Source organism: Oryzias melastigma, linkage group LG1, assembly GCF_002922805.2.
Source record: "Oryzias melastigma strain HK-1 linkage group LG1, ASM292280v2, whole genome shotgun sequence".
NCBI lineage: Eukaryota > Metazoa > Chordata > Actinopteri > Beloniformes > Adrianichthyidae > Oryzias > Oryzias melastigma.
This window is the reverse complement of record NC_050512.1, coordinates 22,331,208-22,343,896: the sequence shown is the minus strand read 5'-3', so window position 1 is coordinate 22,343,896 and position 12,689 is coordinate 22,331,208. Positions and strand designations below refer to the sequence as shown.

Sequence of the window (12,689 nt, the reverse complement as noted above, 5' to 3'; positions counted from 1 at the left end):
CTTGGTCTTGTGAGGTGCTATAAGCTAGCTGGAGAGAGTGTAATGTCTTTAGAAAACGACACAAACTTTTTGATTTGAGAGAAAACGGCATAAGCAAAAACACTGGGAATGCTTTTACAATAAATAAAAATATAGTTGAAGTTAGACTTTAACTCCTTTTATTGAGGTTTTTGAAGAAATGTGCAGCAACTAAACTCACAGACCGACAAAGTAGCTTCACTTTTTCTGGTGAGACAGTCTGCCTTTATTATTGTTTTTTTTCCAGTTTTTTCTTTATTAAAGGTCCACTCAGAACATCTTTTGATCTAATTTAAGTGTTCTACGTGTTTTTTTTATTATAGTTATTCTATTTTTAGCCAAAAATAGAACCTGTGTTGGTTTCCATGTCATAATTTCTGCAGAGCGGCTGAAGTCCATTAAAAATTCAGTTGTGGCCGGGACTGTTGGCTCCTTGTTGGTGAGAGCTCTCTGTTTACACTCTGTCCCACTCGCTTACAGCCCCTCACAACCCCAAGCGGTGCAACAAAAATTGCGATACCAGTTCAAATTAGAAAAACGAAGACGTACATGGATCTGTTTGTCTACAATTGGATTTATCGTAACAGAGCAGAACACAACCTACGGTATTTTCTACTACATCACAGATATGATGGTAAAGGGCATTTTTTCATCTGCCCACAACTCAAAAATGCAACTTTAATCTTACTCTTTAATCTTACATGAGAAAAATGCAACAACATAATAAAAACACCAAAAACACGTTTAAAAAAAAAAAAAATCAGAGTTGGTCTTTAAAAAAATAGAAAAGCTAGTTTTAAAACTTTTCCGTTTTTTTCCAAGTTAACTTGAATGTCTCTTAATTTTTTTAAGTGACACAAACGTTTCATTTCATTTATTCATTTCCACAGGCAAAAACATAAACATATTACATTAAAACAACACAAGGCACCGTTGGCTGAGGAAAAGTTATGTTTCTGCCCTCTTTATGTGCAATGCATATATAAAAAAAATAAAAATAAAAGGTACAACTAACTAGACATTATTATGTGAATGGGTATATGGTATATAAAAGTGAAAACATAAAGTAGACATCAAGACAAGGAAGTTTTTATCTTCAATTCCACTATTTATTTATTTTTTACTTAACCTGGCAACAAACTAGGCTATTAACATTGACTTTTTAAATAAAAAAATAAAGTCACATGATCATTTTTCATGATAAAAATATGAAGAAACATTTATTAGTGACTATACTGAGCTGTATTAAGCCAATCAGCTCCCTGTTAAATCTATTATGTCTGCCCAGTGAAAGAAGTAGACAGATGAAAGGCTCGCTCAACTTTTTACAGCATTTGATCTTTTTCTTTTCTTTTTTTTCCCAATTGTTGCGCTCGCTTAATTTAGTGGCGATTCCTCTGGAGTAACCTGCCTGATTACAGCGCTTTCCAGTGCCTCATTGTGTTCAGAAATGTTCCACAAACAGGTCGGTCCAGGCCAATTTGCACCTTTTTCATTTAGCCATTAATTCACACGGTGCCATCTTTTGATTCTGGCAGCGTGTTTGGAGTCGGTTTGGCCCGGGCCCACACTCAATTATGGTTCTGGAGATTAATGATGCCTTTCAGATCCATTGTTAGGATTTCAAGCTGTGAGTATCAGAGCTGCTGGTAAATGATAATAGCCTCTAAGTCTGTGTTTGGGCAGATTACAAGAGTTGTTTTCTCTGAAAACAATCTCCGGAGAGCATCCTCATAAAGGATCTTTGGATGGGACTGTTTTCTGTTCAGAGTTTAGTTTTTTTTAACCGCCTCAGCTCCGAGTCTTTTAGTTTAGATCTGGTGTTGGCTGAAAACTGTCAGTAAAAATAAAAAACTTGAAAGGTTTTCTGTTTGTTGCTCCCTTGTGGTGTAATATCTTGTGGAAAAAGGAGAAAAAAATGACATCCATAGCTCTCCCTGTCAATGAAAACTGATTCACTGCTGCTTGATTGATCACCACAATTATACACCTTCTCCGTCTTAAAATAGACGCGCTTGTGGTGAGGTGAGCGCGCACACGCGTGTGGATCTTATTAGACAGACGTGATCTGAGAAGTAAATTATCTCCCAGACCTGTCTGGCCACTTGAGTCTGACACGACTCGGGCGCTGATGAGAAGCTCCTCGCTGTTTCAAAGGTGATCTCACCTTCGCTTTTTTCACCTTATTGCTTTTGCTTCCATTTCGTGCTCATGAATCCTGGCGCTTTCATTCCACACCATCATGCATGCTGGCTGTACATCAGAGGATAATGGAGCACATCTGTTCTGGTTAGCCCCGGTTTCAAAAAATACCCCCAAAAATTCAAGGAGTAAAAGCAAACTTTGACGTCCTTTGAAGCTGGATTGAAAGCAAAAAGCTGCAGATCAATTTAATGTAAAAATCTCGCAACGGGAACACTTTAAACTTTGTTTTGAACATTTTTTTTTTTTTTTGCATCTGTAGTTAAATCAAAAATCATTTATTTTTATGTCTCTGATGATTAAAATTATGTCCCTCAGTAGTTCTGGACTGCAAGGATCAGATTGTTTTTGCAATTTTTCATTCTTTTTGTGCATTTGAGCAAAAATATCATCACCGCCACGTGTTCAAAAAGTCACCAAAATCTGCACTCGCCTCCTCCGGTAAAAAAACAAAACAAAAAAGATTGCAACAAAGATAAGATGAGAAAAAAATAGCATCCATCCATCTTTTTCCTTTCATCTGAGACCAGGACGCGTCTAAGCAAAGATGTCCAGACGTAGTCTCTTCAGCGTGTCCTGGTCCGCCCCGGGGAGGAAACATAATGGGGCTAAAATCTCATAAGGCAGTGGTCCCCAAACCACCGGTCCATGGATTGATTGGCATCGGGCCGCGGAGGAAATAATTAATTGTACCCGTTTTTTCTTTTGAGTCTCAACAATCTTTTATTTTGAAAAATCTTTTATTTTGAAAAATAATCAAATTTTCTCAGCTACACTTTTGATCACTTGAGCTGTAAAGTTTTGTCAAAGGAGCAAAATGACGATGGGATTTGATTCTATCGGTTACATTTCAGTCACTTGAGCGCTAAAAGTAGTCTGGCGGCGAGCAACACAAGAAAAGTTCTTTGTGGAACGTTTTTTTGACAAATGAATTAGGGGCAATTTTGTGGCAAAGTTTTTGCACAAAACAGAAGAAGAAAATTTTTTTTTAAGCTAAAAAAATTCACAAGCGAGACGCCAGCTTCAGTCAAGAGAATCTGGCCACAGAGAAAAAATATGGCGGTCGCAAATTAATAGATGGAAGTCCTTCCCCCCTCCGAGGCAGTGTGCAAAAAAACATAATTTGAGTCCGAAATCATTGGCCGGAAGTCCTCAAAATGTTTGAGCCCCTCGCTTCAGTCTATAACCAAAGTTTTGCTGACCTTTGACCTCGGACAGAGGCAGCCATCTTGATTTTTCCAAAAATAAACGAACAAAAATTGCAGCTTCATTACCAGCTACAAATCTAAATTCCTCCTAGGGATGTCGATGTATCATGCAAAAAACGTTGGAATTCGAATTTTTCAATTTTCATGTGAGCAAAGCGAGGTAGAAAAAGTGGAGTTCTCCTGTTGGTCTGACACTTTTGCAGAAATATTGAAACATCTATATTTCAACGCAGTCATTGAATTATACATTAAATCAAACTCCATATCTTCTTTTATTAATTTTGTGCAGAAGAGGGTAATTCAAATGTGGCAGGACGAGAGAGAATGTTTCAATATCAGAAACGGTCAAAACTTTATTTTTATGAGGGAAAAAGTCTTAAAAATTGAACTTTTCCAAGCAGGTCCGCGCAGTGTTTACTGCATGTTTTAAATCATAATTAAATAACTGAATTTGCCATCAGATGTCAGATTTTCCTCAGAACTTTTGTCCTTTTTTTCCTGTAAGTCTTTTTTTTTATGAAAGCCAGAAACCTCTGATGGACTCTGGACATGTGCTCACATCAGAACCGGCTTCAGGAATGATTAGCATCAAGCTAATTCTACCCTGTTGGAGCTCCTAAACGTCTTTTCTCCTCTCACTCAAATGAGTCACCTCGACGTCCTCTGATTGACGGTTCCCCGTTCCCGTGCTTGGCTGTACGTTTAACCCCAGGAATATCTGACAGATGGAGTTTCGATGGAGAAGAAATCTGCTTGAAAATAATCCTTTCACCATCCTGAGATGAAAGTACAGTACAGAAGGAACGGTCACACCTGTCCTACTTAAAAACAGCCGATTTCTAAAAGCATGCTCTGAGTGAAATGTCATTTATCTGATGATCTGGAAACTCACTCCAGATGTTCCCCATGATGCATCAGCAGTTTCACAGCAACATTTCTCCACTACCTGGATGCGTTTAGGGTAGATGATGTGCAGGGGGATGCATCCTTTTAGTTTATTTCAGTTTGTAGCCTATTTTGTTTGTTTTTCACAGAACGAAGTCTATTTTCACTGTAAATCAATCCATTAAGATGGATTTGTGTCGGCTAATCTTTAGCGGCTTGCTAATGTGTGAGATTCCTGGAGGATAAAGCTGCGTAAAAAACTCAGTAAAGTTCTAATAAGTTGTTCCAGCCAGAAAGCAGAAGTTCAGTTTTAGTTAGTTTTGAACTTAATATAATTATAGCAGCCCATATCACTATAAGTACTCCACCATGCTTTATATCGCTAGCTGCTCTGTCAAAAGTAACATATTGTCTGTCTTAAAAAGAGAAAAAAATCTTGTAAATGTTTTTTCTTCTTCATGCATTTTCGGCTCCTGCGACTTATACTCCAGCAAATATGGTTAATTGACGTTGCGGAGTCAAAGATGACAGAGGTTTCAGAGGTTGGACAGACGGGTCAAGGAGCCAATTTCCTATCGAAGGGATCTTTTTCTCAGGAGCAGTGATTAATGCGATTCTCTTATCGGAATCCCACTGGAGGAAATTGGCTCTTAACCACAGGTTGATGCTGGTCAAACAGCTGGTTGAAGAGAACACTCCATGGACCTCAGAAGGATTAAATGAGATGGATACCGTCAGTATATTAGCGATCCTAGAGGGAGTACATAATGGGATTTCCAGGTTGTTTTAATGAATTCCATGAAGGCAGCTTCAACATTGGACCAGCAAACCTCCACTACCTCTCTGTTCTAAAGTTGCAGTATTATGGGATATAATTTGAGCCAAAAGCTTTTCAAGACAAGGTAACATACCGAAACTATACATAATCAAGATTTAAAAAAAAAAAAAAATCATTCTCAGCTATTATTGTATTGCATATTTTATTAACATTAAAAAACAGTTGAGTTGTGTTTGAATGGCCAACATCCTAATTGAATCATTTTACTTCTAAATAATTTTCATTCCTGCTGCTAAATAAGTGAGTTGTGTGTAGTTTTGTTGTTGGACACATTGAGTGTTCTGTAGCAATAGGACATAAAAATAGGGCTGACGTGCGATTAAGTTTTTTGAGTCATTAATTAATTATGGCTTCCAATTAATATTTGTTTTAATTAACTTCATAATTGTGGTAAAAAAATATTTTGAGGTATTTTCTTTAAATTTTAGACATTGTGGTGCAGTAAAATATCAAAACTCTGCTGTTTTTGAATTATTATTATAGAATACTTCCAACCTTTGCTTTCACACCACCAAATTATATTTTGTTTAATCTCCAACAAAAAAGAAATAAAAACAAAACCTCAGGTCCAGAGTGCTCTAATTTAACATATAAAAACGGTAAGATCACTTTTCTGAGCAATCCATAGAATATTTACTTCTTTTAAAACTTTGTTCTGTTTAGTTTTGTCAAAGTATTTGTTCAACCTGCCTGGAGTCTGAACTTGATCATATTTATCTCTGTTTTTGTGTATCTGAAAACTTAAAAATAAAAGAATAAAATGTAACCATAATTATTTACATGAACTCTTTTTGTCAGATTGCTGATTTTGATTTGAGCCATAACTAGTTTTAATTTACAAAATATATTATGAGTAGAAAAATAATGTAATAAACGACCAATATATGCAAAAATAAAACTTATACTGCAGATGCAACAGCAGACTTCTGGTCAGTTAGAAAACGTCTCACAAAAATATTTTTGTGGAAAATTCCATTCCATACTCAGTCTTGATTTAAAAAAATAAAATAAAAACAGACCTCTAAAGGTAACAAAACTTTAACAGTCACGATTCTGTCTAAAACAAACTGCTGCCTTATTTATACAGTCAATATATACACACTTTTTTTACTGGGTTTTGGCTTCCAGTAGAACTTTAAGTCTCAAATTTCCTGATTTAAGAAGTCAAGCAAATGTTGCAAAGTCCATCAGATGAAGAGCAAATTCGGATTTTTTCTCTGTTGATCATTTTTATTGTTTATATTATGTAGTAAGATATTCACACAGAATTCCTCACATCTCTCCTTAATCATGATATGGGATTTAATTCCGAATCCTTCAGGAGTCCACAGATTGTGTTCCCAAATTGTTCAAAGTAGTGGTTCTTAAGGGGAGAAAAATATATATTTTATTTAGTTCTTTGACTTTCTTATCACTTTCACTTTTTTTGCACCGTTTCAGTAAAGTGACAACCTAAAGTTTTCCTGAATGTCTTTCCATAAATTAAGGCGACAGTCAAACAATAAGCTCTTTGGGTTCTTTCACTGAAAGACTTTTACATTTTAATTGCGTCCTTCAAACGGACTGCAAGTCCTGCTCTCTCTTTTTTTTCTCCTCCTCTCTCTCCTTCTAATACATTTGTTTTATCAGCCGCTCTGCAGCGCGTGGACAGGAAGACTAATTTAGCAGATCACAGAAGACTTCTCTGCATTGCGTTGAGTTGCAACAGGTTGTCAGAAGGCTCTGGGAGTCTCCGTTGCCTTTGTTTCCCCTCTGAGCAGCAACTAACTTTCTTTTTACTATTACAATAAATTAGGGCTGATTAGCGGGCTAATCTAGAATAGAATATAATTCAAATTAGAGTGGATTAGCCTTTGATGGGAGAAGTGGTTGGACCCTTTTGAGTTGCTCACAAGTTTAATAGTATGAGATAAATGTTTTCTGGCTGCATTGATCCGGAGGCTTTCTGCTCTTTGTTTACATTTGTTTAGCCTGTTTGGTCTCATCCTTCCAAATTACTTTGGTCCAGAAGTTTGGAGGCTCGTCTCTGGGCTGTTTGGAGTTTTATAAGCGAGATATTTGTGGCATTTGAGCAAAAAAGTATTTTTTTCTGGAGAATCAACCATTCAGCTCATTTTTCTTTAGTTACGTCCTTGTCGTACATCTTAAAACATCCACACCACAGTTTTTCAGAGTTTGGATCTCTTCTTCTGGGATTTTTCTGGAAGTTGTGGCTGTGTTTTGGTTTCAACACTCACTTCTTGATCAAAGTTTCAACACTGCTGACTGACATTCTCAGTTCATTGGATATCTTCTTGTATCCCTTTCCTGTTTTGCAGAGTTCAGTTACCTTTTCCCGTAGATCTTTTGACAGCTCTTTAGCTTTCCCCATGGCTCAACATCCAGAAATTACAGTGGATCAAGGATGCACGAGTTTGTTGGGAGCCCAGAAACTCCAAAACCTTTTGTGCACACGTATTGATTAAAAGTAAATATGTCACAGGTGAGGTTGGTTACCTCTGCCAAACGATAACAGTTTCGGTTCCACATCCCCAGTTGTGATTAATGTTTTACCAAGAGTACGACAATGTCATCCATACGCTCTAAGTGCATGTAACTCCCCAGAGTCTTACAAAAACTCCATGAAACAGTTACCACATGCACCATTGTTATTACACCTCAAAGGACCGGCACCAACACCTGAACTCCCCTTACGATGCGTCCTGAGCCGGCTGCTCCTGTCTACGACCCTCCAAGGACCCAGGAAAGCCCAGAAACCTCCCAGAGGAGTCAAACCCCTTTACAGCTGCATGTCACTAATGCTACGTACACACCAGGCATGTGCCTAGAACCCACGTTTACCACATTCTTGAACCCGCTTTCAGCATAAGGCGTACACACTAGACTGTCGATACCGGATACTAGTGCATGTACAATGTACAATGTTATTAATTTCTCCTCCATGGTTAAACTATGGACACTTGTGTGATTTAAGAAGGACACTATCTGTACGTCATTACCTAAGCTTAGTCCCTAAATGGTCAAAGTTCTTATGGTTTAACTCTCAGCATGTGTTCAGTAGCTGCACATTTTGTACATAGAGCCTAAAAACGGACTTAAAAACTTGGATGGGGATGCGTGAATGCGAAAGTTTTGAATACCGAAGCCAGAAATGTGTGTTTTTGCCCATCGATTTTACCTTTTCATTGGAAGAAGTCGATTGAAGGCCGGTGTGAACATAGCATAAGGCTTTAAGGAACTGGTCAAAGATCGTGAACACCATTTAAAATCAATCTCAGAAAATACCTCAACTTGTTCTTTTAGGCAAACATAAAAATGAACCTTAAAGTGTTCACCGTACACCAGGGGTCTCAAACTGGTGGCCCATTTGCGGCCCCCAAGTCAATATTTTGCGACCCCCGCCTCGATATGAATTTCAAAATATACTAAGCAATTTCAAAGAAAACGCTTCTTTGATGATAGATTTGTATTACCTTTGTAGTTTCAGCTTTATGCTTAAAACTTTCCATTTGCTATTGTCGTTGGATCTGGTTGTCAGTAAAGTCCTTAGCAACTGTTGCTAGTGTCGTTAGCTCCTGTCATTTCACAGGACACGCAGGAGATTTTGCCTGTAGTACATAGACATGAACAAATGTTAAATAAACTTGTTCAGTATACATAAACGATGGACTAAAGAAATAGACAGTGGACACAAAAACAAATTTTTGGCACAAATGGAAGCTCATACGACCAAGCCTTAGTCAGACTCTGCTCAGTGGCCCCATGGTAAATTGAGTTTGAGAACCCTGTTGTAGACCATTTATTATTTTATATTAATATTTTTACTTCACTGTAAATATTTAAAGAGACCTCATCTCACATTAGGAAGTTTGTTGGCTACTACATAATCGGAATGATGGAGGTTTCCATCGGCCATTCCTGTTTGAAGTCGTGCACTGAAGCCCAATTCTTCCTAATTATTTTTTGTCTAACAATGTGACCCTTGTGCATTCTTGAGCGAAAAGATCAAAACATTTCCTAGTGGCCGTAGGAGGTTCTTCTTGAGATTTCTTCATAATAAAGAGAACAAAGACATGGGGGGCACAGGGGAGGAAAAAAAGACCCAGGATACGCAACAGATTACAAATCCCAGAGTTCACTGATATAATGATCTATTTAAAAAATGCAAATAATACTAATAAGAATAATCAGAAGAATTGAAACATTGCAACAGGAGACAGAGAAGTTATGTAATGTTTCGTTATGTAATTGGATACTCATGACTCACAGATGTTGCTTGGTCAAGTTAGTGCAGTTTCATTTCAAAGTTGTTGGAAAATAAATCCAATTCACCACAAATAATTACTTGGTGAACCTTTTTTTTTTAAATTGATGTTTAAGACAATTAGAGTGAAGACCATAATTTAAAGGCGTTTTCTCAAAGCTCAAAGGCAAATTTCACATCCTGGATGTGAAGACATTTTCACAATTTCTGGCAAAAATTTTAACTAAATAACTTTTTATCAAACTGTCACATTATGACCAAATTACCTGCTACAGTTCAACTTTTTTTGGAGGATTTTCATTCTGATTGAAAGAGTCTGGCAATATGACACATGTCGCGATACATGTGTCACAATACAATACAGATTGCAACAAAATGTCACTTATTTAAAATTATGACTTAACAAAAACTTTATGTAAATACGCCTTTCACAGAAAAAACATGTCAAATACATTTTTTTAGTGATCAGACAATCAAGCGTTGAACAGAATCTCTTTAATTGGTTTTAACCAAGCAAATTCATGGTGCTTTCCTTAAAGTAACTTAAAAAATGTTTTTCCAACTGTCAACTTTGTCTGATTTTTTCAACAAAGTTTTTTTGAGCATAAGAAAAAACAATGGAGATGAAATGTGTCCATTAAGTCATTCTTGCTCATATATAATTAATTGAATATCATCTTGGCAGCATTTTAAACTGACACAAGTATTGTCACATGAAGCATCGTGATATTTTTTACACCTCTACCAAATACACGAAATAAACATTAAACATTGGTACTACTTACATGAAAAACCTGGTGGGCATACATCGAATGGTCGTGGAAAGCCGGAGTTTTGAGTATGCATCTCGCAAAAATCACCAACAATTGCATAAAATTATGTAATAATTACAAATATTTTACGTGAAACACGAATAATTTGCGTAATTCTTAACTGACCAAAAATTCTTAACAAAACCGAATTCGCATTAAGACTCGTCGGCTGAAATTCTAGACGGATACCTGCGCACGTAAATTACGTATATCACGCATGGATCGCGAAAGACCAAAATTTATTTTGTTGAAAATGCACTAAATGTATTTTGTGGCTGTGTGGAATGGTCTTAACGTGCTGTAGTGGGCTTCTGGTTATTTTGTGGTCTGATTTTGTTGTAAACTTCTGGGTGTTTCCGCCTGACAGTGGTGAACTTAGCAGGTTGGGGTCCCCAGGCGAAAAAACTAAAATGGAGCCCTCTGCAGCGGTTGTAATAATCAGTTTGTTTATTATGTAGGTTGAAATATTTAACTTTTTAATTGGTCCACATAATCAATATCAAGAATCCAAATGTGCATTTAAAAACAGAAATTATTTCAAAGCTACAATACGGCAGACCTCCCAACCTGCGCTCAAATCAAATAGGAAATACGCATATGTTTTTTTTTGTTTGTTTTTTCAGCTGTGATTAACATTTCTTCCTGTAGAATGATATATTGCTTGGAACTAACATCCCTTCATATGAAAATGTATTTTCAGCCTCGGGGTTCTTGTCCAAATTGTTGCTGAGTTCTTTCTTTCTTTCGTTGTGTTCACCTTTTAAGCGAGTTCATAAAACTTATGTAACGTAATTGTGATGAAGGATAATTTTCTACAAATTCCTGGTTGTGTTTATTTTTATATTTTTGACTAAATCCTTTAATAAAAATGATTCACTCAGACTAAATGATTTGGATCTTTTTATATCTTAAGAGCCAACACGATTAGTAAAATTTAGATAATGTTGACAGATTTTTTTTTTCTCCCCACCTTTGAAAAACTGGCCTTGATAAACGTAGTTCTGTGCCTCATTCTGTGTTGTTCTGTTTTGGTGCCAATCACAGGCGCTGTCTGGTTACTTTAAAATCGCTACTTGAGGCGGTTTCCAGTGGGACTGAAAACATTAATGCTGACAGATGACTCAGCCCTGGCATGTAATCATGGAAGCGTGAGCGCACCGTTCTTAAACAGAGACACATAAAATTGTTTTTATTATAGTAAAAAAAAGGCAACACTGCAGCATATATTAGTCAAAACACTATTTTCTAGTGTTTTTGTTTGTTTCACACCTTTAATTTGGATTTTCTTGTTTTTCTGATGCTTAAATGTGTCTTTTTTTTCCTGAATATAAACATAAATTGTGTCAAATGATATAAAAAATGCACTTTTTTTTCATTTGCACACATTACATTGAGCTTTTCTCCTCTTTTTCATGTAACAAACCTTCATTGTGTTGATGGTTCTTGTTCAGGAAATACAGAGGAAAACATAAAGAGTCATCCAGAGATAAAAGATCCAAAGACGAAAAGCTGAGTTAAAGTAAAAGTAAAGTTGTACAGTGTGGTGGTTTGCATGGTTTTGCATCAGGCGACGGAATATTAAAGATGGAGCAGAGGGACTTGTGGGTATGTGATCCCAAACAGAAGGAAAAAGGGTTTTGTTTTCTTTTCTTGCATGGAGCAGAGCAGCTTTGGAGCCATTTAAATGTATTTATTTAACTTTGTTTGGACTGAGGAGCAAAAAAGACAGTTTAGGAGAAAGCAGGACGAGTACAGCGACAAAGTCTTTTCTAGGGGCTGAAAAATTGTGTATTTATAGACAATTGCATCCAAATATACACTAAAAAGTGAAAGATTGGATCAAATAAAAGCTCTGTAATTTGTTAATGTCTGAGTTGCATAAACCATTAACTCAAAACTTTGATTTGACACAAATGAATCATTTTAAAATTTGTGAATTGATCAAATATTTCACTTTTTTCAGTGTATATAGATATTTATAAATGAGTATTTCTTTATGTGGACAAACACACAGATCCACTTAAACATCCCTATAAAGAAATATTTGTCATAATAAAATTATTAACGAGGTTTAGCCTCAAATTCATGAAGCTGGGAGCCTCCCATATAGGATAGATTTAATTTGTATATTTAGAGCTTTTGTATTTAAAGCTAAACTTTATTCTTACAAATAATTGTATCATTAGTTTGTCTTAAGCTACGTTCACTCCACCTGCCCTCTGCAACGCACGTTCAAGCGTCCACTTCCAATGAAAAGTATGTAAACACGCATAAATACACGTTCCCCACGTTTTTTCAGCTCTACGTACCGAGTGTGCTGCCGTTGAATATGCATTGAAAGTTAAAACGTATCAAACCAATCAGGGACTTGACGTATTTTAATTCATGGAAGTGCCAACCATTTTAAAACAACCCGAAATGCTAATTTGGGGGATTTTTTTTTTTTTTTTTTTTTTTTTTTT

At 36.4% G+C, this 12,689-nt stretch overlaps 1 protein-coding gene and 1 long non-coding RNA gene across 7 annotated transcripts in view; one reads left to right on the top strand and one right to left on the bottom strand.

The window, feature by feature from the left end:
• Positions 1–8,675, bottom strand: part of LOC112157063 — a 12,273-nt gene extending 3,598 nt beyond the window's left edge. Inside the window, exon 1 of the long non-coding RNA XR_002921085.2 lies at positions 8,625–8,675. This is a non-coding gene — a long non-coding RNA (uncharacterized LOC112157063). The remainder of the gene's footprint in view (positions 1–8,624) is intronic.
• The window catches only part of grin2bb (glutamate receptor, ionotropic, N-methyl D-aspartate 2B, genome duplicate b), a 141,857-nt gene that overhangs the window by 43,780 nt on the left and 85,388 nt on the right, over positions 1–12,689 (top strand). The gene's annotated exons all lie outside the window — the stretch shown is intronic.